Below are 26,654 nucleotides of genomic sequence, written 5' to 3'. Positions count from 1 at the left end.
GCTCCATCCAGGATCGCTCATTGCAGCCTGGTCAGTTTGCCCTCGACCTTATGCAATATCGGTAATTTTCTTGGAAACACAGAGGTCTAGAAGGAAATATAATCTCTCTCAGAGCAGTAATCATATGTGTAAGTGGTTGCTCAATAAATATGTGTCGAAAGAATTAAAACGAGTAAAGTTAAAGCCAGAACTGGTGCCGGTGTTAAGCGGCACAGATCCTTGCGCGCATTGGTCAGCCAATAACCATCTGCTGATTTGAAGTTGTTTGAATTGAACTACAATGTATCTGGGGAGATAAGATTTATAGATATGAAACAATTAAAGAGCAATAAAAGACAACACACCTCAGTTTCTCTGTATCATATCGACTGCCCTGTGGATAAAGGAGATAGCGCTAGGGATCAGAGCGGTAAGCAAAAAACTTACAGAAGATGAAGGACTTGAGATGGACTTTGGCCATTAATTCATTTCATGCTTTTCCAAATGAATTTTTCAAATAATTCTACAGGAAATAGATCACCCTCATTTTACAAAAAAAAAGAAAGAAAGAAAAATGTTAAAAAGGCTGAGAGATTAAAGGATTTTCACATATGAAATGATAATTTTGTTCAAATTTGGCAAATATTGATTGCCTGCTTTGTGCCATGCTTTATTGCCAAGAATAAAACATATGAAATGGACAAGAAAGACACGCTGTCCCCTTCGAAGCAACACATTGGTGTGTCTGTGTTATAAATAAGAAATTAAAAAACAATGCAATAAATTCTAAAAAAGAATTATGTAACAAGTGCTATAGGAATCCAATGCATGGGTGTTATAACCTGCCTTTCTGGCCATGGCAGGAGTAGGAAGACATCTTTTAGGAATTATGAGAGCTGCGTCTTGAAAGATGACGCAGTTCCCTGTGCTGGGGAGAGAAAGTATCAGAGAGGACATTGCAGGGGGAAGACTTGTACTGGGAAAGAGCACGGGACACATCGATGCTGGATAGGAATGTTAAGGACAGGCTGTGAAATGCCTCCACCACCTTTGCCAAGGTGGATAAAGAGGGACTTCTGGACTTGTGCTGGTTTACACGTCTAGACTGTGGATTCTAGGGGTGTCTTCTCTCTACTTTTCTTCTTCTTTCCATGTTAGCATCCAGACCTGCACTGTCTCTGCTGGGTTCTTCCTTGTCTAAACTCATTTATGCACAGGGACCAGCACTTACAGAGTCCCAAAGGAGGCCTGTGGTCCCTGTCAGCTCTCTACAAGGATGCCTGTGGCTCAGGCCATCTCCAGGAATCTCCCTGTAGTTGGATTCTGCCTCTGTTTTCCTTGGGGAAATCTAAAAGAAGGATGCCCACGATCCCCTCAGAGTCAGAATAATTGGTTTTGCACCTTCCTAACCATGTCCAGACAAATTCAAACACTACACTGTGTAGAAGAGACAGAGCAGAAGACAGTTCTCTCCACCGTGATATTTATTCTGGTCCCTGGCTCCAGAAGCATTTATTTTTAAAGACGGCCGAGGATCAAAGCCAAGTGTGTCATTGTATCTCCTATTCTATAGATTTGCAAATGTGATTCTTTCTCCCAAATATTAGACAATTCCACTTTCCATTTTGGCTGGCCGATGGCTTTTAGAATTCTTTCTTTTAGAAGTCAGCATGGCCCGACACAGACCATCTCAAAATTCACTAAACCACGGAGAGGATCATCCTTCCTTCTGGCCCCATGACAATGCACTCCAAGAATCCCAGGTGCTTCTTTCTATTCCGGGAATGGGCTCCAGTTTGGAGATTTGCACGGTCCATTAAATCATCTCTGTGTCCTGGTGAGCTTTCCTGCTATGAGTCCAGAGCCCTCCACATGAGCATGAAGCTGATGGAATTCTCTGCCAGGAAAAATAGAGCCTAGACTAAGCTCAATACCTCAGGGTTTCACCTCTCCACAGCATTTTAAAGGAAATGGTACAGGTTGGGGACCACATCAGGACTTCTGCTTAACTCTCCGTGGGCCAGACTGTCTGCTGTGTGGTACATGAAGTCTTGTCCCAGTGCTGATTGAGTTTACAAAATGGCACTCTCCCATTATGGATTTTTTTTTTTTTTTTTTTTGGCCACACCATGCAGCACATGGAACTTCCTTAACCAGGGATCGAACCCACACCCCCTGCAGTGGAAGCGTGGAATCTTAACTACTGGACTGCCAGGGAAGTCCCCCTTGTGGATTTTTATTTAAGAGAAAAACACTTTTCCCCTTTACATTAGATTTTTTTTTCATCTTTCCTGAAATACTTATTTTTAACTTCACATCTTCCAAATTTTAGATGGCACAGGCAGATTTCTCACCTCACTTGGTGCCGTACCCAGTGCTTCTCAAACTTTAGTGCATATGAATCATCTGGTAAATTTTGTTAAAGAGCAACTTCTCATTCAGGAGATTGGGGTGGGCCTGAGATTCTGCATTTCTAACAAGTTCTCAGGTGATGACAATGCTGCAGGTCTGTGGGTCGCACTAAGGGTAGCACAACTGTAGAATATTGAGCTCCTACTATGGACCAGGCATTGGGAGAAGTGATTAAGGATGCAGGGGAGGAGGACAGAGGTGTACTTTATATCCTTGTAACCAGTGTACAATCCTAGTTAGTTAATTAGTAAAACTTGATTTTATTCTTGATTGAGCTTGATCTAAAGTTGGACTCCATCTAAATTTATCTAAGTAAGATTACTAATTTACTTACAAGCAGACTCTTCTTTTAACGCTCCAGGAAGTATAAAGTGGTCATCGTTAACTCTGAGTTCCCAAGATTAGTTCCCCCTTTGGGGTAAGTGAAACACATAATGATTTATTCCTAGGGTTGAGTGCTTCTCAATCTTTTTCATTTCATGACATAATAAAAAAAATATAATGCTGGTGTATCACCCCAGGGGAAGCTTCTTGCCTCTTGAGTGGTTACTGGCCATTGGAGAGCAAGTGGCCCAGGGTCTTCCCAATGGAGATCCAAACCTTGACATGACAGTAACCCATACACTCAGCTCCCTGATTGGCAAGCTCTGATTCTGCTATAATGTCTCAGCTTCAGAAATTCATCATAAAATATAAATGCCAAAGATATTTATATTTGGGAGATTTGGAAAAGTACCACTAAAGTCACTATCAGTTAAGAGTCAAGTGAAAATTAATTGAGGGCTGACTCAAATAAAGGAGGAATCTGGGAATGACCTAGAGCATGGCAAGGAAGAAGAGGAGGCACAGAGGGTAGGACAGGAGAGAAGGGATGGTGGAAAGGCAAGGGTGGCTTCTCCTTCCTCAAATTTTGCCAAAGCCTGCCTGTTTCGGCATCGATCACACTTGCCCCAAATAATTCCCCTTCTCTCAGCAAATATTATGAATCTATATGAAGACCGAAATAAAAACTAAAATGGAAGAAAAAATGGGCAGGTATCTATCTTTTCATAGAATTTTTTTTTTTTCCTCAGTGAGTTGAAAGGCAATGACTTTAAATAAAAAAATTCTTTTGAAATGTTTCTATGATAGGGAATTAGCGCCCAAGCCCATGTAGTTGGATAATCCCTTCTAACAACATGCGTTTTATTCCTTGTAGACCAGAGTCAGCAAACATTTGCTATAAAGGGCCAGAGAGTAAATATTTTAAGCTTTGTGGTCCATGCAATATCTGTAGCATCTATTCAACTGCTGTGGCATCCACAGACAGTGCATAAACAAATGGCCATGGATGTGGTCCAACAAAACCTTATTTATAAAGTCAGGTGGGAGGCTGGATTTGGCCCACGAGCTGTGGTCTGGGACCCTATTATGGACAAAACCTTATATGTTATTGAACCAAAAATAAAAGTTGAATGTGGAAAAGAACAGAGCATATATACCTAGAGGGCAAGGTGGACCACAGAGGTATGAGCATAGATCCTTCTTGAGCACCAGACGCTGAACATAGATACCCACCCAGGGCTTCTAACTTTTTTTTTTTTTTTTTTGGGGGTTTATTTATTTATTTATTTATCTATCTATGGCTGTGTTGGGTCTTCGTTTCTGTGCGAGGGCTTTCTCTAGCTGCGGCAAGTGGGGGCCACTCTTCATCGCGGTGCACAGGCCTCTCACTATCGCGGCCTCTCTCGTTGCGGAGCACAGGCTCCAGACGCGCAGGCTCAGTAATTGTGGCTCACGGGCCTAGTTGCTCCGCAGCATGTGGGATCTTCCCAGCCCAGGGCTCGAACCCGTGTCCCCTGCATTGGCAGGCAGATTCTCAACCACTGCGCCACCAGGGAAGCCCCCCACCCAGGGCTTCTGAAAAGAGGTAGTAGGCCTGGCAGATTGCCCAGGAGTAGGCTGTAAGTGGGAAAATGGAGACTTAATTAAGGCAAAGTTTCCATGAAATGGTCTTTCTATGTCAACTTGGCAGATAGATTTGAAATGCCACCATTTTGCATAAGTTTTTGGGTTTTTTCCAGAAGTTTTTCACCAGCCCTTGGCCACATCAGTTGTACGCATGAGATGACACTGAGAAACAGCAGTCTGAAGAAATTCTGCACAGTTGGCATAGGTTTTCATGTTTCATTAAAATTCATGTTTTATTAAAATTTTCATGTATTTTCATGTTTTATTAAAATTCTTCTTTGACCACATACTGATTTACCTCTGTGAGTCTATGAGGTTATGCTAATTTGGGTGTCCGTGGTTTATGAAGTGGGACCATCTAGCCTTTTAAACTGTTCTCTCTTAGTTCCTTAAAAGAGGCCAGATTAAGACTCTAAATATGATGAACTCAAAATTCAGCAGATAGGTAAGTGAACTTTTTAGGCTTGTAAAACATATGTGCATATTTATTGTACATATTATTCAAATACGTACATATTTAGAAGTCAAATTTTTCTTCCTGTGTGGCCTTGCCTACTTGAACTATTAAACTTCATTTGAAATGTAAATTAAAAGTATCTAAATACAAGTGCTTTTATGTTAATTGCCCAAGTAACAATTTACTTCACTCACTTATGTTTCCATTTTTGTTTTGTTTTCACAGGAAGTGAAATGCCTGTCACCAGATAGAACAGTAGGCAAAACTGGGACTTCTTGTTTGTAATAAGTGTGTTGTTCACATTATGCCTTTTAACATTTATCCTAAATCAACCCTTTAATCTAGGAGTCTTTGATCCTAGTTTCTTTCTAAAGTCTTCAATACCAGGACTTCCCCCAAGTTATTCTTTTGTAAATTGATATCATGGCTGTTAGAAGGCAATAAATGAACAATGCCACATCTAGTATTTGTAACAACAGGGATTATTAACTTAATTACCTTATCCTTTTGAAATATCTGAAGAAGAATTATGACCGCTGGGACACCAGCCACAGTCACCTAATCTATTTCTTAAGTTATAGCAGCAAAGTCTTCAGCAGGCATCCTTTCGTGGTCTGGCTTATTGCAACCCCAGTTGTGGCATTTAGCAGAGTGTTCTGTCATGGGAGTCTAAAGGCATGGTGCTGATTTCAGGAGTTTTGAATTTCCTTAAAAAGTAAAATTTCAAAATTAAATTTGGGGACCAGTGTGGAAGGGTCAATTTTTCACTTTGTCAAGTGAGGACAATAAACAAAAACCTTCCATCTATTGTATCCATAACTTCAAAAAAGGAAGGGCATTTGAACACCAAAATAGGAAGTAGGAAATAATCTCAAACTAAAGAGCAGAGCTTTATGGAAAACAACCTCATTACATTGTTTTTATTTTTTCTATTTTAATATAGATTGGGGAGCAAATGCATACATGATAAAAGAAGACAGGGAACTAGGAAATCTTAAAATCTTAAATAGAATTAGAAGGGCTATTTTTCGTGTTCAGGTTAAATGATTTGAAACTATTCCTTTATAGTAAGTGAAGTTAAAAGAGTGACTGATAAGAGTTAAGAAAGGTTTTCCCTTCAAGCACTGTAATTCTATGGGACATAGTCCTTCAACAGGATAGGACTTTCCTTAGAATGTCATCCCTATAATTACAACGCAGGGAAATTTATCTCAATATTTTCTAAACTTTTCAGAGGGTCAAATGAAAGCCATTATTCAAGAGAGCTATTAATATGGTGATTTTAATTGGTAGTGATAATAATAACCATATACAAATATTAAAGAATGGCAGCCCTTCTATATAAAGCAACATTTCCTGTTAAATCTGTTTTTTTTAAAACATCTTAGATTGGAAAATTATCATACCACACACAACAAAAAATTTATAGATGTTTCCAGCTCCTTTCCTATCCAATTTTCATTTCCTGTCCATTGGCCTCAGGAATATGAGCCAAGCAAAATTTCAAAAGCTCCTGGAAAAATAGAAGCTGCGTGTGTGCATGTGCGTGCGTGTGTGTGTGGGGGGGGCTGGGTAGAAGGACAGTAAAATGAAAACATTAAAACTATCCCTTTTTTATAATTTGCCTCTGTCTTCCAAAGGCTCTGACACATACATGCTCTGGCTTTGTGAATTTCCCTGTGATAGGCAGCACCTGATTGATAATGTGCTGTGGTGAGGGAATCCAGTGGAAGCATTTACTGAAGGAACATAGATGATTTGAGAGACACCAGAGCTATCTTATCCTCAGGGTTATCAATAATGCTGCTATAAATATCAACACTTAATCCATTACATGGTAAAAAAAACACAGAGGTTACTAAAACTGGGACCTGGACTCGGTATCTTCCATATCTTCTGTAGTTGGAGGGTCAGGCTGAGCTAGGACCACAGGACAGAGATGGAGAGTAGAAATGGGTGGCATCTGTGCTTGGAGTTATGAGTCAGTGTACTTTCATATACAACAGTGAGCATCCCTGTATGGATGGCCTTATGCACAGGGAAGGAGCCATTAAAAAGTGAAATCCCTGCATCATGAGATTCTATAGCAATACAGGAAATCGACATTAGGATTTGTGGTTTCCTGCAAATGGGGAATCTAAGAGAATATTAAAAAAAAGCCACATGTTTCATCTATCAGTGGAGATGTTACCCAAAGATTTCTCACTCTATAAGTGTCCGGGACAAACATGGGATAAAACAGAAGGTTGAGAATAGTAATTCTAGAAGCTAGGAATAGGGTGTGTATAAAATATTCCCTTAGAACATGGATGGTAACCTGTCAGGAAGAGTGGGGCTGGGTAATGAATTAATGAAAATAGAATAATGAAAAGCATAGCTCATATTTACTGAGGAATGATTCTGTTCTGGGCACTGTGCAAAGGGCTCTATTCAGTTACTAAATCTGTCCTTCTGAAAGAGGACAGGGGGTTATTAAGGAAATTATTAAAGATAGTTGCCTTTTGTTACCACCACTGGCACATTTACTATCTTTATTGTGCTTTCCAGGTGACTAATAGCAATAGACTGGGCTCTGGTTATTAGAAAGAATAAAGTCTAAATACTGAAAAAGGATAAAAAAGCATGCAGATAAATATTTTGAAATGACCCAGATTTGGAAAGTCCTAATACGTTGCCAAACTTTCAACATTTTGCTCACCACAGAATGACTCCTCTGAGAACAAAGTAATTGCTGACTTCAGAGAGCTCTGAGGAAGTTCAGTGGATGGAAAGAATTTGGCCAGCAACCGGGTGAATCAAATCTAGAGTTTTTCTATCACTGGTTGTGTATGTGTGTGTGTGTGTGTGTGTAAAGCACTTGAATATATCTACAAAATTTAGCTCACTACCTGAAGTATTTCTCAAGGTCAAAAATTCACTGGAGAATGGTAATGCTGCCTCTGGGTTGTTCCACACTTGGGCTACTCCTGGACAATGTTAATTATGGACACCAGAAGTTCCCAAACCTAGCTAAGCCTCGAATCCTGGAGAGCTTTAAAAGTATATATTCACAGACCTACTCAATCAGGCTCTCCAGGAGTGGAGCTGGCATAGATGTGTATGTATGTTTTTACAGGCGATGCCAATCCCAGTTTGGGCGTACTCATTTAATTCAGGCTGGCAGTGAATCTTGGGAACCACTCATCTAAACAGCTCAACTGACACTCAGGTTGAGCGGCTGTTATCTGTTCCTACTGATTTCCTTAACAACAGCAGATCTGGGTGGACACCTCAAAGGCTTTAATTTTAATGGATTGACCTCTCTACGCTGTCACAGGAGACTCTGCTTGGCATTTCTGCCTTTCAAAGAACGTGTTCCATCATGAAATCCTAAAAGAACCTGGACCACCTGGCTTTGGGACGGATGCCCCCTAAGAGATTTAGGGAACATGCCTTAATATCTGCCCTCAGCAAGATACCAACATGGACTCCAAACAAGCAATTCAAACCTGGAAGATGTCTCAAGTGCCACATGAGATGTTATGAATAGCTCTTAGTTCCATTGATTCTTCCTCTTTCAGTTTTCTGTGCCTATACAGTCTCTTGGTTTCTCTCCCTACCTACAAACTCAGCTTATCAGGCTATTGGGCTCTCCACTGGACAGAATAGCCTGCAAGAGACAAGGGCACCAAGCTGCCAGCTGACAGTCCAGAGACCACGGCAGCTTGAATTTTTAAGGTCACTAGGTCTCACTGTAGGACAGCCCACTTTGATTATTGATTTTCCTTTTTTGAAAATTATTTTGGTAAATCAATCTCCACCAGCATCGCATATGTGTGTGTAAGTTTGGCAGAATACAGCAAGGCATTTTCGAGATCTCAGCCTTCATTCCTTTCCTGGAGAGACAGGGAAATGGGCACTTGCTCTCATCCCTGGGGAAACGGCCCCTCCACGAGTCAAAAATGCACCTTCAGAGACACTGCCTTTCCCCTTCCTTTTCCAATCCCCCCTTTCCTTTTGGGTCTCCCCAGTTTTGGAAGTCGGGAAGAATGAATACATTATTGAACTTATTCGCTAATCAATTTACCTCAACACGTATTTCTCATGGCCATTACCAAGGGATACCAAATGAACCACGGAGAGAATAATTTCTAATGCAAAGTCAAAAGTGATTAGCAGCATGAAAGAGGAACAAAAAATCGCTATAGGAGCTGGGTGGTCAGTGTTCCTATGTCATATTATGGAAGAGAAGTTTGTGGGAAACGTTCCCTCTCTTTCCCTCCCTGTGGTCAGTCCCCAGCTCTAAAGGGTGTGATAAAACATAAATCCTAAAGGATTTGAGGTCTTTTGTCTCAGGAGTCTCTGTGAAAATGTCAGCATTCATGGAGTTGAGGAGGACTGAGGCTAGCTTTTTGGGAGCATGCTTCAGATCACCCAGGAGCCTGTTGTGCATGAAGATTCCTGCTTCCACCTCAGAGACCCAGGTCCAAAGGACGGGGCTCAGTCCTTCACGTCACCTCCAGGCACTTGTGCAAAATTCTCCTAGGACTTAGGCCAGTGTCTCCCCATCGAGACAGTCAACTCTCTGAGTCAGAACCCCAACTTAAACTGATTTTAAGATCCACAAGAAGCGAGGGAGAAAAGTAACAGTTGTGCATATAACAGTACACACTTATGGCCTTTAATCCTCACTGCCACTCATTTCACAGATGTGGAGACACACTGAGAAAAAGATCAATGATTGATCTGAGGTCATGAGTGGTAAATGGTAGAACTTGGTTCTAGATTCAGATCTCCTGACCCCAAAGTCCAGTATCGCATCTGTGTTGTCTCACAGGGTACATGGTAGTTATTCAATCAGTAACTGCTGAATGGAATTGAATCAGAGACAAAGCAGTGCTTCCAGAGTACCGTTGAAGTCCCCAACCGTGATAGCAGATTCATCTAGTTCTCTTTGCAATTCTATTAGTTTTTGTCATGAGCATTGGTGAAGACAGCTGCACTTCCGGCACCTTGCCCAGGGGCAGGTGCCCAGAGCTCGGCACTGAGGTACACAAGCGACACAGACACAGCCAGATGGAGTCTGCAGCCCATGATGGGGACATTGGAGCCCCACCCAGCCTTTCATTGAATCTTTCCCCTTCTCAGTTCTGTAATTCTGGCAATGACTGAGGTGCAGTGTGCCATTGGCAAAACATCTTTTTCTGGCTCTACTTTTCGACACAGAGAAAGGGAAAAGCCAAGCCCCCTTATAAGGTTCCACTGCTTTTTTCTCAAAGTTGCCTTTATCTGTAATGGCTGCATTAGTAGAGCTCGTACCCTGTCCAAACAGGTTACACCATCCAGAAAAGGCACAATCATTACATGAGTCATCAAGGAAGCTGAGAAGTTTGCATCTATAGCCACGGTAGAGTTTTCTGCAATATATATCTATAATGAAGTTTTCTTTCAATATATTAAAAAATCACTTTTACCGTTCATTTGATGTAACATTAAAGGATGTTATTATAATAGTCTACAAATCAACTGCAGCAGAAAGAATATGAATTGAATATTAGACGGCTAAGTTGACTAATGTCTACATGGAAAGTTGTGGTTTGAGGTATGCAGATGAGAAATCTTTTATCAATTTAAATTTTTATTATTCTCATCACATATTTTCTGCAATCTGAGATTTTAAAAATGTTTATAACCTTTATTTCCCCTTCAGTGTTCAAAGCCTTTATCTTGATTATTTGGACCTTTTGGCTTTCTTCCTCAATGCTGTGATTCACTGGTTTCCTGTCATTTCACTCTGCAGGGTCTGGTTTTCCAACTGGGACAGCCTGCCATATACTCTCAGCAACAAGAATTAGCTTGGAGTGATTTGGGCCTGAGATGGCGGCTCCCTGATTCATTTGGGTCTACAGGGAGATGGCCACAACCAAACAAAACAGCCGAAAGGAAAAGCTACCAGGTCCTCCTGTATCTGGACAGCCCAGATGTTATTTACAGCTTTGTTTATGGAGTAATTTCTTGACCCTCCTGGCTAGGATCCACACACTTTGTCATTTTAGAGCGCACACGTCCTGTCACATGGTGACGATGTGCCCTGAACAAGTAAACAGGCCGCGAGACTGTTACGAGGGTAGAAAAACCTTTTAACATAGCACTCTGCTCCTCCCTCCACTTCTAAAAAGCACAAAGGGAAGCAGAGAGGCAGAGAACTGGAAACTGTTTTGTTTTTAGATTTTCAAATCGCCACAACCCATGCAGCCATCTTGAACCTCCTACGATGTGCAAAGTGCTATGACTAAAGAAGGTGGATGGTTCATGAGTCCAGCTCTCAAAACCCTCCCATTCCAGTGAAAGACAGATTAATAACACAGGGAACCACATACAATCTCAAGGTGAAGTTGGTGTAACACTTGGGATGGGGTACAAATACTCCTTCTAGTGTTATTGTAAATAATACTGAAAAGGTAGGGGATAGCACACCCTTCAAATTAAGAGAAGGAGTCACGAGATTAAAGTCTGTCCCTAAAATGGAAGGCTGTGCTGCCCTGTGTACTTCCATCACCACCAGAAGTCTCCCTGGCCAAACCTCCTCCCCAGCGTCTTGTCCCTCACGGTGGTGTACATTCTGTAGTCTGATCCAGTCTCGCACTGTTCCGACCACTCTCCAAACCCCTTCACCAGGCTGTTGTCGGCAGAATCCGCTGCATCTTCAACTTATGCTCTGAACATCCTTGTTCTACCTGAAACCTGAATATTCTCTGAGGATGGTGCAGCCTGCTCTTAGAGGGCGGCTGATACGTTCTCATGCCCTAAATCCCACAGCACCTGGGGGTGGGTGGGTGTCTTCCTTGCTCCTCCCTCCAAATCACCAGTTCTTTATCTGCTCATAAGCCATAAGGTACCAGCTGCTATCTGTCCTCATTGAGGTAACTCACTGACAATCTGGTCATTCCTCCTCAGTCACTAAGGATTGTATTGTAGCACATCACTTACTGCCTTTCCATCCTTGTGGACTTTACCACCCCCCCATCAATGACTTAGCTAAATGTGCTGTCCTTGACCTTGTCCACAGTTCCCTGACCTCCTCAGCTGTGATGTCCTCTTCCTTTTTATAACACCTCCTCCAACCTCTTCCATGGTTATGCCCTAGAATTTGACATTATCAATTCATGCACTGTCTCCAAAATTTCAAGCTTCCCACTCTCTGTTCACCATCTGCTGCTTTTCCAACTCACTTACTGTAGTATCCGTACTGTATTACTTTGACCATATAGGGTCCACTGATCCATTGACTCTACCATTTTACGGTGCTTATTATCCACCCCACTACGTGTCCCGAGAGCACTTTCCCTACTAGAGTTTATGGTTCATGGCTATAATCACTTCTTTGCATATGTCCTCAACCCCAGTAGTGAATTGAATAGTGTCTCCCCAAAATTCATGTCCACTCAGAGCCTTAGAATATGACCTTATTTGGAAATAGGGTCTTTGCAGATGTAATTAGTTAAGATGAGGACACAGTAGATTAGGCTGGGTCCTAAATCCAATGACTGGTGCCCTTATAAGAAGAGGAGAAGGACACACAGAGGCATAGACACAGGGAAGAAGGCCCAGTGAAGAGGAAGGCAGGGAACTGGAAACCACCAGAAGGTAGGAGAGAAACGTGAGACAGTTTCTTCCTCAGAGCCTCAAGAAGGAACCAATCCTCCTGACACCTTGATTTCAGACTTCTGGCTCCCTGAACTGTGAGAGAATAAATCTTTGTTGTTTCAAACCACCAAGTTTGTGGTAACATTTTTACAGCAGCTACAGGAAACTAATATAACCCTCTCTCCCTCTGTTATACTCTTACAGCAAAAATCCGGACAATGATTAAATTCCATTCTCCACTTTCTCTGTGCCTGCACCTAACTGGCAGATTTTAGAAATCTCACAAATGTACTAACTGGTCTCACTTTACAGTTTTGACCACAGATCTTATATAGTCTAATTCAGCTGTGTTTCGTAGTGTATTCCTCCTATTCTCTGGGGGAAATATTTCACACTTTCTTTTCATTTCCAAACTGGTGACTCTGCCTCTCATGACCCTAAGAAAATAGAAGTAAGGAGAAGAGAAGGAATTCTTCTTCCTTCCACCAAATCTACGAACCTACTTGCATTTGTACACATATTTTTCTGTTTTTCTTCCTGTTTCATTCATTTAATACACAAGTACTTATGAAGGGTACTCTATACCAGGAAGTGTTATGAATTCTGGAGACAAGCAAACAAAGTCCCTTCCTTTTTGGTGATTATGTTCTTGGGTAAAAGACAAACAATAAATTTATAAACAAATACATATTCAATATAATATTAGACATGAAAGGTATTATGAGGGAAAGCAAAGCTATGATCAACAGGCAGGGTGCAATTTTGGGAGGAATGTTCAGGGAAGACATCCCTGATTAGGTCTGAGCAGAGATCTGAATAAAGAAAGGGATGGATGAACTGTCTGTGCTTCCTTCCAAGGTTAACAACCTCTGCTCTGGATTCCATCCTCCTTGTCCCACTCGGAGACTTTTTTCCCTACAATTTTCACCCACATCTTCTTGCATTACTAATGTCTCCCTCTTTACTTGATCATGTCCATCAAAATACAAACATGGTAAAATATCTGCCATCTTGTAAAAATTGCTCCTGGAATCCACATCCCCATTATCTTTTTCTTCTTTGGTATAAAACTCCCCCAAAGAGCTTCAATATTAACTGTCTCACCTCAAGTCACCCCAAACATTTTTAAAATTTCTACCAACAATTTCTATCACGTCAATTGCAAAGTCAATTTTTAACGCTTATCTTATTTGATTTCTTAGCAGCATTTGAAGCAGTTGATTACAAACCCTTTTTTTAAAAACATTTTCTTCAGATGACATCTCAGATGCCCCAATCTCCCTAACTTCCTGTACCCTCACCGAACTCTCATGCTCAGTGTCTAAGTGTCTAAATGTTGGAGCATCCTAGGGTTTAATCCTCAGAACTATTTGCCTCTGTATCTACACTCAAGCGTTAGGCAACGTCATCCTGTCTCACTGCTTTAAAAACCACCCATATGCTACTGACCCAGATTTTATCTCCAGGCTGTCAGAGCTCCAGACTCATGAGTATCCAATTTCCTATTCAACATTTCCGCTAATAGACATATCGAATTTAATGTGTACAAAACCAAACTTGATTTCCTTGCTTAACAAGTTTAATGCTTTCCCACTCTTCCCCATCTCACTTACCATAGTGGCTCCGCCCCAAATGTTAGATATCAATTACCCTGCACTCCTTTATGTCTTTCTATATCCAAATCTAGCACCAAAGCCCGTGAGCATTACTTTCAAGTCATGCCCTCCTTTTAGCATGTCTACCACTGTCAGCCTGGCCCAAACCTCCTTTGTCTCACTGTAGATTGGCAATAAGCTTCCTAACTGGCTTTCCATCAGCTTAACTTGCCCTACTTCCATTGTTTATTCCCCATACATTATGAATGGCCTTATTAAAATATGAATCAGGCCATGTCATTCCCTTGTACAGAATACTCTAGTGACTTGCCATTATATCCAGAATAAAATCCGAAGTCCCTGTCATGACTCACAAGGCTCTGTGTGATCTGGTCCCTCACCAATCTCTCCAACCTCAGTTCTCACCATTCTGTTCCAGTCATCCTTACTATCCCGATGGTCCCCACCAGGACAAGCATGTTTCTAACTCAAAGTCTTGTACTTATACTTCTCTCTGCCCAGGAGGCTTCTCTCCTCTACATGGCTTATTGGCTTACTTCATTCAGGACTTCGTTCAATTTATTTTCTCCTCAGAGAGGCCTTATCTGACCATATTATTTAAAATATACAGCACTGTATCTGTATCCTACACAATCATTTTCTATCTCCTAACCTGCTTTATTTTTCTCTGTGGCCATTAGTACCTGATATTATATATTATGTTTATTTACTTACTGGAATGTCTAGAATGTCTTTCCTACTAGAATATAAATATCAAAGGGTAGGGAGTTTGTCTTATTCACTATTTGAACTCTAGAATCTAGAACATGGTAGTCATCAGATAAATATTTGTTTAATTAATTGAGTAAAATTATTTTATGAAAAATTTAAATGCATGGAGAAAATTTATAATATAAAGTTAATAATCAAAATAGCTATTAATCACTGAATAGATTCCAGGCAGCCTGCTAAGTGTTTTACAAATACAATATCTTTAATTCTTTTATTAACCTGAGAGCTGATTTTATTATAATCTCCATTTAATAGATGAGGGAAGTAGAGCTTAAAAAGTGTAAGAAATTTGCCTAACATCATACAGTAGTAGGTCAAAGAGCTGGAATTCTAACCTAGATCTGTTTGGTTCCAAAGCTCCAGGATCCACAGTCTCAAGCCAGCAAATGTTTATTCTTGTTTATGATAGAAAAAGGGCTGGTGGTATTTCCAGTAGCAAGCTGGAGTAGATATCCTGCATGACACTCCTGATCAAAACAAATTCTTGAATAGAAGAAAAATGTTTCACTGAGCTGGCACAAAAGAAAGGAATTCACCAAGCACATAAAAGAGAAACCAGAAATCCTGAAAGGTCAACAAATGCCAAAATGCATCCCTATGAGAGTGTGAATAAGAAATAAACCCCACTGTACAGAAGAGGTAAAAAAATAGCTTGCTATCTAACTTTTGGTTCTAGAAAGGAGGGAAAAAAATCTCACTGAGAATTCATAATCATATTTTGGAAAGATTAGCTGTTAGAATTCATACTTTCAAGCTGAGGATTTAATTTAAATAGTTTCCAGTTGGTAGCACTTCCAGGTAATTGGCAGAAATAGATACAAATCTACTCTAGAGGACTGGATGTTCAATCCAAGCCTCAAAGGATTCTTATGGAAAAAGTTTTAAGGAAAATGAGCAGCTCACAGTCACAAATCACAAAACACATTAAGAAGTAACATAAAAGAGAACTTCAAAGAGCAGATACTGGCAACAGACTTTGAAAGACTTAACCAGTTTGATTTGTTCAATGCTGAGTATGAACTATACTTAATATGTTTGAAGAAATAAGAGAGAAGTTGAAAATGTGAATAAGGAAAAAGCAGAATTTAAAAAACAATAGAATGTCTAGAAATTTAAAAGGTAATACTTGAAAATAAATGTTGGTTGATTACCTCATCAGCAGATGGAATACACCTGAATAGAGAATTACTGAGCTGGAAGATGGGACTATTGTCCAGAGGCCATGGGGTGAACTGCTGAGCCCGCAAACTCATTAGAGGAGGTGAGGAAGAAGTAGGGGACAATCACCCAAAGCATTCTAGCAGGTTGTATGGAAGCTGAGAATGCCAGCTCTCAGTTGCCCCTGCAGCAGGCTAAGCATGGCAACCATCAGGACAAACAGTTTCCAGATGATAATAGGCAGCTCTGAAAAACAGTAGATCTACCAGCATTCACCAAAGGACCCGCATGAGACCAGGATGTCCTTTTGCCTTAATCCCACAAGGACACATAAGTCACACATCTCCTTCTATACACTTGGACATCCTCTTAAGGGGCATGGGCTCTCTGAGGGTTCAAGCATTTTTATGAAAATGAGATACTATTACCTAATGTTTTTTAATTACCAAAGCTTATTAATAGGAAATTAGATTGAGATTTGAATTAGTTTTTATCCACAAAGCATTTGGAGTTGTGAATAAAACTATGTTAATTATAGACAAAATTACAGAGCTACATTTTCTCAGCACATCTGAATATACGACATGACTACCTTTGTATAATCTTGTTTGAATTGGCTAAAATCATATTTAATTATATTCAAATTTAGTCAGTTTTATTCCTTGTAAATTTATAATATTTATTAAACTATAAAACTAAAGATATAGGGCAAAATTGTTTTATTACAAGTTTTCTTGTTTCAATGCACATGACTCTAATGCAACTTTTATGCAGCTCTTAGATCATCTAAGTAGTAAGTTGTTTGATTCTTTGTGCCTGTTGCGGAGACCTGGCTTCAGTAAAGCTTTGAAGTAATTCTACAAGTTTGGTAGGGGGCGGGGGAGGAGAAAGCCAGAACTAAAGAAGGTTTCTCATTTCTGCCTATGTGAAAAATTGCTGGCACCTAGACATCAGAGAGCAGAGGGAATTTGGGGGTCCAGAGTAAGGGTTGAGATGCTAGGGCAACCCCAAGAACGCCCTGTTGGTCACTGCAGCCTCTGTCTCAGGGCAATGATTTTGCATGGATATAAAGGACAATCAACTGGGTAATGGAAAGAAGAATCTTTGTACCCCCAATCCACAGCCATAGTGGGTGCTGGAAGGCCAGTGAGTGTCTAAAGACAGACACTGACATGGAGGTGCTAAATCATGATCCAACGGGTGTGATGTCATTATCCATTTTGCTGCCTCATTGAGGTTACCCATCTTGCAGTCATGACTGGTCCAATGGCTGAGGACTGAAAGAGTTCCTAAAATTATTCCCAGCAGTAGAGGGATATGATGGGAGGAAAAAGAGTTTTCTTTCTGGCATGGATTCAATGGTTGTGTGCTGAGAAGGGAGGAGAGACCAGGTAAGAATGTATCATTTTAGCTCATATATTTTACGTTGCTCTCATCCTTGAGTCAGGATGAATAGCTTACAGGAAGAGCTCAGGACTAGCAGGTCAGATTCTCAGAGACTCATACTTAGAGGCATGGTGGATATTGCTAAATTCAGCCTCTCTCTTGCAATTGAAAATTGTTCCTGGCTCCATGTCCTCTGCCTCTTATAGGACTTTCCCTCCACCAGCCCTGCCACGAATGGGAGCCCACTTCCTCAGGAAGGGACATGTCCTTTTCTGGACCAAGTACTGTCTTTGTTGCAAGGGAGCCTGACGCTTGATTCATGTGGTTTGTGGCCAGTTTGACTACTGAGATGGCCTGGAAGACATTTTTCCCCATTCAAAGAGTACTCTTGTCCTCACCTGTATTCTTTTCTCTATGTTCAATTGTTATCTCTGTTGGCATTCATTCATTCATTCATTCATTCATTCTTTTATTATTTATGGCTGCATTGGGTCTTCGTTGCTGCGCACGGGCTTTCTCTAGTTGCGGCGAGCGGGGGCTACTCTTCGTTGCCGTGCACAGGCTTCTCATCGCGGTGGCTTCTATTTGTTGCAAATCATGGGTTCTAGGTGCACGGGATTCAGTAGTTGTGGCCCAAGGGCTCTAGAGCGCAGGCGGGCTTAGTTGCTCCGTGACATGTGGGATCTTCCTGGACCAGGGCTCGAACCCGTGTTCCCTGAATTGGCAGGTGGATTCTTAACCACTGAGCCACCAGGGAAGTCCCTCTATGTTGACTTTTAATATAACCTGTCCAAATTCTGGTAACATTCTAGTAGAATTATCTTTTCTGCCTTGTAATTTTGTTGCTTTGAAATTCATCTGTACTCTGTTGAAGTTTGTCTTGAATCCCACTTTTTTTTTAAAGCTATCTCTAAAAATTATACTAAAACATTGAAAATGTGTCAAAAATATTCATAACTAAATTTAATGTGATTCAGTGCAAACTTAATGTTAGATTCACCACAAGCTATAAGAAATAAATGAACAATATAATTAAAATCCCAAATAACTGAAAGTTATATGATATAACTGAAGATAAGGAAGATGAGCTTTTCTTCCTTACTTTCTTTAGGAAGAAGTCTGTCAATCATTTCTTACCTATTTTAGTTAATGACTAAGTCTATTCAATTTCTTAAATAGTTCTAAAAATTTATTTCTACCTCTGCATTCCTACATCTCTCTTGGTTCAGAGTTCATTATCTCTTGGCTGCATTCTTATGAAATTAAAGAGAAGAAAGCAGAGGGAAAGAGATCAGTTACTGGGGGATCACTATGTACTAGGAAGTTTCTTATATGAGGATTTAGGAATGAATAATACAGGGTTCTTTTCCTAAAGGGAGGACAGATATGGGAACAAGTAATTATATTAAATTGTGATTAGCACAACAGCAACAGTAGAAGACACAGCATTAGTGTTGAGGAAGGAGTGATTAACTTCTGTGCACCGGTGCTGGAGAAGGCTTTGCACAAGTCAATTCTGAGCTGGCAGTGAAGGGAGTAGGTCAAGGCATTCCAGGAAGAAGGAACAGCAGATATCTGGCCAGCTGTGGATGATCTGGCCCCTCCTACTTTCTCCATCCTCCACCTCACACTCATGAGCTCAGACACTATCAAAATGCTTGTTTCCCCCGTACATTCCATGTGGTTTTATGCCTTTCTGTTTTTGCATGTGTTGTTCTCTGTATTTCCTACCTTTATCCTGTAACTGATGATAGGTAGGGAAGATTTTTGAGCAAAGGAGAAACATGATCAAACTTTATTTTAGAAACATTATTGTTGTGGTTCTGTTGAGGCTGAACTGAGGGAGGAAAGGACGATAGAGAAACCAATTATGATACTATTGCAAGCGTTAACAAGACCCTATACTAAGGCATTTGCAGTGGAAAGAACAGGATGCATATGAGGGATGTTAAAAAGGTGGACTCAGTGGATAAAGAAGATGTGGTACATATATACAATGGAATACTACTCAGCCATAAAAAAGAACAAAATAATGCTATTTGCAGCAGCATGGATACTAGAGATTATCATACTAAGTGAAGTAAGTCAGAAAGAGAAAGACAAATACCATATGCTATCACTTATATGTGGAATCTAAAATATGACACAAATGAACCTATCTACGAAATAGAAACAGACTCACGGACATAGAGATCAGACTTGTCGTTGCCAAGGGGGAGGGGGGATGGAGAGGGATGGACTGGGAATTTGGGGTTGGTAGATGCAAACTATAACATTTAGAATGGATAAACAACAAGGTCCTACTGTATAGCATAGGGAACTATATCCAGTCTCCTGGGATACACCATAATGGAAAAGAATATTAAAGAAAGAATGTCCATATGTGTATAACTGAGTCACTTGGCTGTACAGCAGAGATTGGCACAGCACTGTATATCAACTATACTTCAATTTAAAAAAAGGTGGATTCAAAAGTGATGATGATGATTTATTGAGGGGGATAAACAGGGAGAAGAAGAAATAGAATGGAGTGAGGGGTATCTAAGATGCCCCTTAGATTTCTGCCTTGAGACATTGGGTGTTCTGCATTCCACCAGCCAAGGCAGGGAATATAGGAGGAAGAGCACTTTTGGGGGGAAGATTAATTCTATCTGGATGTAAGTGTTAAGTGAATCTTTGGGGTCAGAGATGACAGTAAGTAGCTGGATTTGAGGCTAGGTTTCAGGAAAGAGGTCTGGGTTAGGGATTTATATTGAGAACCATCATCAAGTAGGGGATAGCTAAAATAAAGCAAATACATTTATAAAGTGGAGAAAATATGAGTGAAACTCATGGTTGACTTCTAAGAGGAGGGACACACTGGAGTAGAATCTAAGCTATGGTAGAATCTGTTCTTGGAGTAGCCCAACTGGACAGAATGCTACAGTTTCCCAAACAAAATGGATTTCAATTTCTTCAACCCGATGTTACTGAGAACAACCCATCCAGGATAGGGGAGGTCCAGCCTCTCAAACTGAGGCCCCTACTTACTTGCCATCCTGAACATAGGAGTATCTGGATGTAAGAAACCTTCCTGGATGTGCCACCTGAGAAAATGACTTGCAATTTAATGAAGAAGATGCTTTCCTCTCTAAGTAATAACAGTAAGACTTGCAGACTAAGGAAAGATAAGAAGTTATGAAATTATTTTGAAATGAGGAAAGGATGTTGTGTATATTAAATGCAAAAAAAAGTCTTCACAGTCTGGCAAAGGTGGTACAAAGGATGTTTGTATTTCTCCAGTTGCTATCCTAAATACGGCTACGCTTTCTTGCCAACACAATGCATTGATGGTGTTGGCAGGTAGGGAATATCTTAGGATAGTAAAGAGAGACACATCCAGCAATTGTAGTAAAATAAAATTCTCTTAAAATCACTCAGTAACATTTATTCTGATGAGTAGATAGTAAAGACTTAACAAATTCTTGTTAAACTAATCAATGACTTCATTGTTTACCAAGCAATTTTTGAACCTTCATTTGCCTTTCCAAGTAAATTCTCCTTTTGGAAAGAAAATGTTGACCATTGGACTTGGATGTATAACTGGTGTCAGGGATGTGCCTATGATGTATCTGGCACATAGTATGTGCTCAGTTAATATTGAGGGTGGAAAGAAAGGATGGAGAAAGGGTGGGAAGGAAAGGTTAAGTTAATATCTTCATAAACATTTGCTCTCAAGACTTTGGACAGTGTAAGTGGTATGTTCTAGGACAGTGATTCTTAACTTTGGCTGTGTCTGAATCACTCAAAAGCTTAAAAATTGAGGGAGACTCAAAAAGTTTCCACCCTAGACCCACTGATACAGAATTTTAGGAGGGGACATCAGGCTATGTGTAAATTTTTAAACCTCTGCTGATGATCGCTTCTGTTGCACAACCTGGGTTGAGAATTGCTATCTTCAGATCTGATAGATCCTGGATATGTTAATTAGTGAAGTTCCAGGCCTGTAGAAGTGAGAGGTCAGATCTTGAACCCAGAGTATCTATCCTTACTCACATCCTTAGGACACCATGGGGCTCCCCTAATTAATTTGTTAGGTCTTATTGTCCTGACTGTGGAAAATCATGGTTGTCTGTACCTGGCTCATGATACACAACCTCAAGCTACCTAGTAAATGGGGATAGAAAGCTGGGTTGATTCTTGTCTAATTATTATGTTTGAGGAATTATTGATTGCACCATGCCTAACTATCCTTCCCCAGCAATGCTAATCTGGAAAGGGTTCTTATGTTCTTGCTGCTTTCTCCCCCTCAAAAGAAACAGATTTCCAGCTCCCCTGCAACTATTAGAACAAATGAAGTCACTAAACACATTTTCTCTAAAACATAGGCACCTAATAATTGTTTATAAAGTCGTAAGTACTTGAATTTTTTGAGTTTGATGATCAAACTCAGTGTTTAGGTTCTATCCTCATTCTTACAGGAAAAGAAAATAGCAACAAATCAACCCTTCACCTGTCTCAGTTATCCAAAAATAATCCTTCAATAAACTCCTCACCCCGAGATTCAAAGCTACCCTTGCCCATGAGGCAGGGAGATGGGCAGAGATGCCTGAACCAGACAAGGTTGCGGCTGGGGAAGCAGACCTATTGTCACACTCCTTTTTGAACTATTTGCTCCAGTTAAAACATGGCTCTACCATCTTGGAAAGATTGATAAGGGGGGAAGAAGTAGGAAAAACTGTATTGACCTGTATCAATGCCCACCTAATAGTCAATGTTTTCTCTATCTTTGAGTATCACACATTCTCTAAATTGCTGAGAGTAGCTTGAAGCACAGATTTTTTGCTCTCCTGAAAAATTTCACTTTTACTTTTCCATAGATTAATATAAATAGACTTGCCTAGAGTTTAAAAAAATAAAGTTTTACTGCCACAAATATCAGAAAATGTTTTTCTTTTCATAGGTGTGCTTTCTTTGTATGGTAATAGCTCTGTCTAGATACAAGAATGCAATCAATGCTTTTATGGTAGAAAGTCAGCCAACTGGAAATCCTTCCTTAATTCCAAAGATAAACATTGCATTTGTTTACTGCCATTGTTGATTTTTCCAAATTCAGGTTATCTTTTTGATGGAAAAAAGTAAGCTTTAGTTTGAAGAGACAGTTCATAAATGTCACTCCATAAATGGAGCTGGAAAGGGAGAGCCTCCTTAGATCATCATAAGAAGCATGAGCTGTGTCTGACAGGAAGGACGGGCTCAGGAATAACTAGCATTTGGAACAACCTCCTAGAGAAGGGTGGTTCATAAGCCCAAGGGAAAGCACCCCTCACAACTCAACAGACACACAGACTCAGATTCATACATATATTGATGCTTGGTAAGATCCATGGGCAAATGTTGCCCTGTTCTGTGACAGACTAATCTGTATCTAAAATACACATTTTACCTATCAGGAAGATCCTATATCATTAAGTAATCTGGAAGGAAAAAAGGCAGTTTTCAGGAAATACTTGTAAAACGTCAAATTAAAACTTCCCAAGTATTTTCTACACATTCTCCTTTTATGATGACTTGATGCTTAGAAATGATTACAGTTTCTGGGCACAGGTGATAAAGATCTATAAGAAAAATTCAGAAGAAAGATAGTCATTGCTATAGATTCATATTCATAAGTTCATTTCATTGTATACACATACGTACACATACTCCCTCACTAATAAGAGCGATGATCAAAATTTATTGATTTAGGACTTCTCCATTTAAGACTTTCTTTCAAAATTTGAGGTGGTGATGGATCCATAAGGGTTTCAGTAAGGAATCAGATGGCATATTTTAAAATAGTTAACTGAAACTGGTTTGAAGAAAGGATTATTTATAGTGGTATGATCAAGATTAAGGAAACCAACAAGGAATGGTGAAACACCAAGATGACTAGGAACAGCTGGAACTTATTACCACCACTGGGCCTGAATGAACAAGAAGGTCAATGTAACCAGAACATGGGGGCCCTGCAGATCTAGGAGAAGGCCCCCCAGTAGGAGTTGTTGTTGTAGAGAAACTTAGTGAGGCAGGGAAGGAGCAGCGATGAGTGGGAGGTTTACTCCACCTCTCTCTTCCCAAACATCTGGTCAATTGCTCATGTCTTCCATTGGCCCAAGCCATCAGAAAGCCAGAGGTCACAGAATTGGATGATGCAGCCTGAACATTAAGTCTTTTAAGACCCAGAGCAAAGCAGAGAATAGATTTGGGGAGGTAAATGGAGATTAAACATCTCAATGGGAGAGCAAACATATACAGAAGAGTTAGCTAATGATACAAAGCAGTAAAGGGCAAACATCAAAACTAAAGAGGACAATCAATATGGACAGTAGGAGAGAGCACAACCTAGTAGTTAAGAGCACAGATTTGGAGGTTGGCAGTCATTTTCTCAAATGAAGGCACTACTGTATGTGTGACCTTGTCAAGTTACAGAACCTCTCTGTGCCTCAGCTTCATTCAGATGCAAATAATAGTGCTTACCCTATAGAGCTGCTAAAACACTTAAATGAGATAACATATATAAATCTTTTAGCTTGGTATGTGGCACATAGTAAGCACTCAATCGATGTCAATTACTATCAGCAGCAGCAGAGGAGATTAGCCATAACCAATGGCTACTGGGGTCAGAGAAGGATGGGTAGAATTTGGAAATGCAGAAAGAGGGAGGAAGGACATCTAGAGAGGTTAAGTAGTGAGGGTTGGCGTGAACAAAGATTAGGAAGCAGGAATTCACAGAACATGTTCACAGGGTTGTATCAGGAGCAGTAGATTCAGATTGGGAGGGGGTGGCCCAGTGATGGAGGCCCTTGAACGTCAACACAAAATTTGGCTTTTATCTTGTACATTGCGGGAAACAATAAAAAAAATTTAAAGCAAATAAAGTAAGAGTAGTGTTTTTAGAATGTGAGACAATGTGTGTGTTTGTAATAGTAGTGAGTTTATAACGTGGCAGAATTTAGGATGAACTTCAGCAGAAGAACGAGTCAGGTTTAACTGTGAGTTACCAAATTCTTTGAAAAAAACATTGGGAAAGTTGATATAAATAAAATCATTAATTAACCTCTATTAGTTATTATAAGTACACTTTCCATTTATCCTCCTAACAGTTACTGCTATCTTTGTATTTTCTGGGTCTTGGTGTTGCATCCATTAACATTTCAATCTGCTTCTACACTCAGTGATTCTAGTCTTAGCAACATTTGACCATGAGGTTCTTATAACTTAAACATTTTAAACAGAATGGTTTTCTTGTGTTCATAGGAGAAAGAAGGGCTTTTAATAATAAAAGCATACATTTTTTTCAGGACTTATGATGTTCTAGTTGCTGTATCTTATAGGTCTTAATGCATCTAATCTTCACAAAAATTCTATGAGGAAATTCTATTACCATTTCCATTTTACAGATGAGAATATTAAGGCCTAAGACGTCTCAGTAACTTACGAAATGCACACAACCAAGAAGATTTAATACTAGAATCCAGGTTTGTACATAGGTGTCTATGTACCTGTGCTACATGTTTCCCAAGAAAGACACCTAGACACCTGCAGGGTGTATAGCTCCAATTATTAAAGTTTGGTCTCAGTGTCATAATTTCGTCTTGAGTTACAGTGTATTTCATTTCTGCATCTTACTTATCATTTGTTATATTTTCAAAATCCTTTACTATTTACAAAGTTTACATCCGTGGTCATATCTGATCCTTACCATGATGTAATAAATTTGAAGTGGTTAACTAATTTGTTCAAGGCCTCCAAGTAGTACGTAGCACAGTTGGGACTTGATTACAGGTCTTCGAACTCCAAATTCTGCATTTTTTCCATTAGTTAAAAAGAGGTTTAATTAAGAGCAGAAAATTTAAAGAGGCATCTATTTTTTTTATGTAATAATCATTTACAAAGCACAGGCTATGTCTCTGGCAACATCCAGGGTACTAATTCAATAGAAAAAATCTCTGCCCTTAAGGTACTCATCACTTGGGAGATGGAAAGAAAGATAGGTGCAGAATCAGGGGGGCTATCATCTCATTGGTACAGAAACTAGATAAGCACTAGGAAAGGACCTGCTCAGCCTGGAGTGGGAGGAGACAGCAGTTTTGGCGGTTTGTGACTGGTGTGGAAAGAAAGATTTACTAGGGAAGTGACATATGAGTCGAATTTTGAAGAACATTATGCGTGGAGAGAGCAAAAGGAGAGAGCTTGTGCAAAGATTTGTAGGCTTACAGCACATAGCATTGGGGAGGTGCATGATGCCTGACCTGGTGAAAGCACAGGGTAAAAAGATGAGGCTGAAGAACAAATCCAGGACCAGATGGTCCAGGGTAAGGAAGTGGGACTTGAGCCTGAAGGAAGGGTTGACATGCTCAGATTTGCGTTTCAACAGCCTCTCTTTGGAAGCAGCCTAGAGCAGGGTTCCCCAACCCCTGGGGACCTGTTAGGAGCCGGGCCGCACAGCAGGAGGCGAGAAGCCAGCGAGAGAAGCTTCATCTGTGTCTCCCCATTGCTCACATTACTGCCTGAGCCATCCCCTCCCGTCTCCCCCCCCCCCACCCCCCAACCAGTCCATAGAAAAATTGTCTTCCACCGAAACTGGTCCCTGGTGCCGAAAAGGTTGGGGACTGCTGGTCTAGAGGATGAATTGGAGGGGACTGAAACTAGAGATTCAGATACCACATACATAGGTGGCTTCTTGCAATAGTCATGAGAGAAAGCATTGCACAGAGATGTTCAAGATGCATGGAAGCGTAGATGGATTCAAGGGTGAGTAAAAGGTGGACTCATCAGGACTTTGGGACTCTTTGGATGCAGGAGAAGGAAGATATCTAGAATGATTTCCAGATTTCTGACTGGGGCAACTGTGGAATTTAGTGGAAATAGAAAATACGGTGATGGGACAAAGGAGGGATCCTGTGAGGATGCTGAGATGTGTTCTGTGTTTGAGACAGCTGGTGAAAATCCAAGTGGAGGTGAGTCATACAAAGTTAGATGTGTTTGGAGACGGAAAGTAGTCTGCACTGGTGATAGAGATTTAGAAGTTAGCAATGCATGATTGGTGCTTAACAATAATAATACTTCCAAATATCGATTGACTACCATGCGATAGGCATTCATTTTGCTGCACATACCTAATGTTTTATTGTCTCATTTAATCATCCCAAGAAAATTTTATGGACACTATTTTCTTTATTTTAAGGGAGAGGAAACTGAGGTTCAAAGAGTTTGTGAAATTAGCACGGTAGTCATAGGGTGGATGAACTAGGGAGATTATGTAGAAGAAAAAAGAA

The sequence above is a fragment of the Balaenoptera borealis genome, assembly GCF_965194805.1.
Source record: "Balaenoptera borealis genome assembly, chromosome: 9".
In the NCBI taxonomy this organism is placed as follows: domain Eukaryota; kingdom Metazoa; phylum Chordata; class Mammalia; order Artiodactyla; family Balaenopteridae; genus Balaenoptera; species Balaenoptera borealis.
The sequence above is the reverse complement of the archived record's forward strand: the minus strand, read 5'-3'. Positions refer to the sequence as shown.